The sequence below is a fragment of the Eptesicus fuscus genome, chromosome 22 (genome assembly GCF_027574615.1).
Source record: "Eptesicus fuscus isolate TK198812 chromosome 22, DD_ASM_mEF_20220401, whole genome shotgun sequence".
NCBI lineage: Eukaryota > Metazoa > Chordata > Mammalia > Chiroptera > Vespertilionidae > Eptesicus > Eptesicus fuscus.
In genome coordinates, this window is record NC_072494.1 from 13,027,406 (window position 1) to 13,030,871 (window position 3,466).

Genomic DNA, 3,466 nt, shown 5'->3' on the forward strand with positions numbered 1-3,466 from the left:
AAAATTGCCCTCATTCCCCAGAGGCATGAAGACACAGTCCTACCAGCTCCCAGGGAGGAAGAACTGGTTTTGCAGATGCTCACCATTCCGGCCTGTTTGGGGCTCTGGGAATTCTTGTGAAAGGTAAGAAGAATTTTGAAAGAAATGGGGCCCCTCCACCCCATCTCAGTGGAGGTCTGTGGATTGTTAGACCAGGGGTCCCCAAACCTTTTAAACAGGGGGCCAGTTCACTGTCCCTCAGACGGTTGGAGGGCTGGACTATAGTTTAAAAAAAACTATGAACTAATTCCTATGCACACTGCACATAACTTATTTTGAAGTAAAAAAAACAAAACGGCAAAAACACCCGCATGTGGCCCGCGGGCCGCAGGTTGAGGATGCCTGGTCTAGGGAGACAGGAGGTGGAGAAGGGTGACTATAGGGCAGGTAGCAGGGAAATTTGCCCCCAAAAGGGGAGGGCCCCTTGCTTGGGAAGCACAGAGGTGGGGGCTGGAGGTGGAAGAGCCCTGGGTGGCTCCTCTGTGAGGAACAAGGTTCAGAAACTCCTCCAGGAGCCACCTGGGAGCTAAGCCATCACCTAGCGAGCATCTCCCTCCACCTGCTCCTAAGACCCGGTGGTGGTGCCCCCGGGGCCTGAGGAGGACTTGCCCTCACAGGCCCTCACCGCACCTACCCCTCCTGTGACTCAGCAGCAAGACCGATGCACCTTCAGGGCCACAGGGCCTGGCTCTGTGCCCATCTGATTACTTTATGTGGACACACGCTCCACCCCCAGGATGCCCACGGCCCCGAAGAAAGGGAACAAGGGTCACCTTTCTGGGAGGGCTCGTGAGCTTGGTCCCTGCCCTGGTTTACAGTTAGTAACACCTGGTTTCAGAGTTCTCAGGGGATAGAGGGGCTCAGGATATCATGGGGGCAGGTGGTCGTCATTTCATATGCTTTTAAAATGATTCGACCTAACTTTCTACTCCAAGTGGCCATCTCATTGGTCTGGAGAAACCACCGCTCAAGTGATTGTCTGGGTTGAAGACAAGGGGATTTCAGGCCTGGCTAGGGCCTATGAGCCCCACCCTGAGTGTGTAAACACACACACACACACACACACACACACACACACACACACACACTTCAGCATTTGTCGTTCTCCGAGCTTAGAAGTCTTACCTCTGCCTCTTGGTGTTTCACCAATAGGAACGTGGTTCCAGTTGAGCTGTGGTAGGGGATCTCCCATTTCCAGCAGAGCTCAGGGTCCCCTAGGTCCTGGCACATTCTCTGCCCCTGTACTCTGCTGGGACCCCCTCCATTAGCCCAGTGATCACCCCTGCTTACCAGTCCTGTCCTCCCGGTTGGGTACCCGCCAGCCCAGCCGCCTGGGGCCCTCTGGGCAGAGCCCGTAGCAACCACATCCTTTACCGCCATCCTGTGCCCCAGGCTTGGTGAAGACAGCCTCTTCCCTATGTCGCTAGTCTGAGGCTGGGCTTCTGCCCTTCCCCAAGGTTCCCCATTAACACTTCCCACCCACGACCAAGGCCCAAAACCTTCAAACCGGATGAAGCAGAAACCCCGAGGCAGCCCTGGCTTCTGTGGCTCGGTTGGTTGGAGGGTCATCCAGTACACCAAAAGGGTGCAGTTTTGATTCCCGGTCAAGGCACATACCCAGGTTGCGGGTTTGATCTCCGGTTGGGGTGCATAATATCTCAGCAAGAGAAGCCCCCAAACTCAACATCTGCCTCTAGTCAGGCACCAAGAGAGGGAGATCCCACTGGGATGTACGATTTGCAAAGGAAGTCTGGCCGTGCAAGGGCCATGAGGCAGCTCCCACGTGGCTCTGAGGCAATGGAACAGAATTCCCTTTCCCAGCTGCAGCTACTGACTCTTGGAAGAACAGCCCTTGCATCCCCCCTGGGCAACCTTTCTGGGATCAGCTCCCCGCCTTCAGGGGCCCCTGTGGAGCCCCAACCGTCCCCACTCTTTTCCTCAGACCCCTCTCTGTCCATCTACCCTTTCTAAGACCCCCCTTTCTCTCCTGTCTCGTCCTTGAGTCCCATCTTCCAAATCAAGAATCACACACAGCTGCCCCGCCGGCAGTGAAGGTACGGGTTCGAACGCGGGCTCTGAGCGGCCCCTGCCCGGATGGCAGCAGTAGTTCTAGGGGGAGACACCATGGGCCCCAATCAGACTGAGGAACTGGGGCTGCACCAGGGCCCCACAGAAGGAAGGCACTGGGGATTGGAGCAGTGAGGAGCCTGAGGAAGAGCAGGAGGAAACCGGGGCAGGCCCAGCTGGCAACTCCTCCCAGCCCCTGAACCAAGATCCTGCACTGACCCCGGTGGGGGATGGAGAAGATGTAGTTGCCGATATCCAGAATCGGATCCAGGCCCTGGGCTTCATGTGCCACAACCACCATTGGAGAGTGAGGATGAAGATGAGGGAGGGCTATAGCGTTGAGCAAGCACAGCCCTTTCCCCATGGAGCCAGAACAGGTAGAGCTGGTGAAAAAGGACAGTGGCTGGAGTAAGCCCTCTTGCCTCAGGGGTTCCTGCCTGGGCTCGCAGATGTCACATGTCCAGTGGGAACACGTGGGAGCGAAGGGTCTCCAAGCCCGGCAGGCATCCCCTACCTGGAAGGAACCACCTTGAGAGCCGCCTTATCTCCCTGCATTCCACTGGAGCCAGCACAGGACTAAGCCCGTCTCCCTTCCCACATCCAGGAAAATCAGACTTCTTCTCAGAGACCCACTGTATTCCGTTCTGTACACATGGGGACATAGGCCCACGCCCAATCCACTGTAGCAGTATCACGCTAGAGCCAGCAGGTCAAACTCCCAGCCCACGGGCCGCACCGGCCCACAGCAAATATTTTTGTGGCTCAGCCAATATAATGGTGTGAGCAGTTATTTACAATTATGAAAGGAAATAAGTCTCCTGTCAGATCCAGAATTATTGACATTCACCTTGGGTCAGTTTTGAAAGTAATCACTGAGAACGAGATTTCCCCTGAAGTAGGAAAGAGAGGAGCAGAGAAGAGATGCCAAGTGTCAGGAAGAAAACATTAATTTTATCATTGCTCTTGTTCTTTTTTTTATACTATACTTTTCTAAATAAACCTACGTTTCCATGAAAATTGAAACTTTTGTTTTTTTTTTTTTTTTTTTTTTTTTTTTTTTTGTTTTTTTTGCGGCCCACATAAACCTTGTTTATTTGGCCCATGTTAGCCTTTGAGTTTGACATGTTTGCTCTGGAGAATAAAGCTCTCTATGTATACAGCATATATATATATCACATAGAGGCTGGCAGAGGGGGCGGGGGGCCTGGGGTTAACCAGAGGGCCCAGGGCGTCAGCTGTCACACAGGAATGAAGATGCACCCTTGCCAGACCTTTCCACTTATCTGGAGATCTTTGACCTTCTGCTTTGTATGAAACTCTCTGTTTTTAAATGTTGATGACTAATGCACATATTTTTGGT

General features: G+C 53.4%; 1 pseudogene; it reads left to right on the top strand.

Moving 5' to 3' along the window:
- Positions 1 to 2,090: 2,090 nt before the first annotated feature.
- LOC129147899 (male-enhanced antigen 1-like) lies at positions 2,091 to 3,061 on the top strand (annotated as a pseudogene).
- Positions 3,062 to 3,466: the final 405 nt, after the last annotated feature.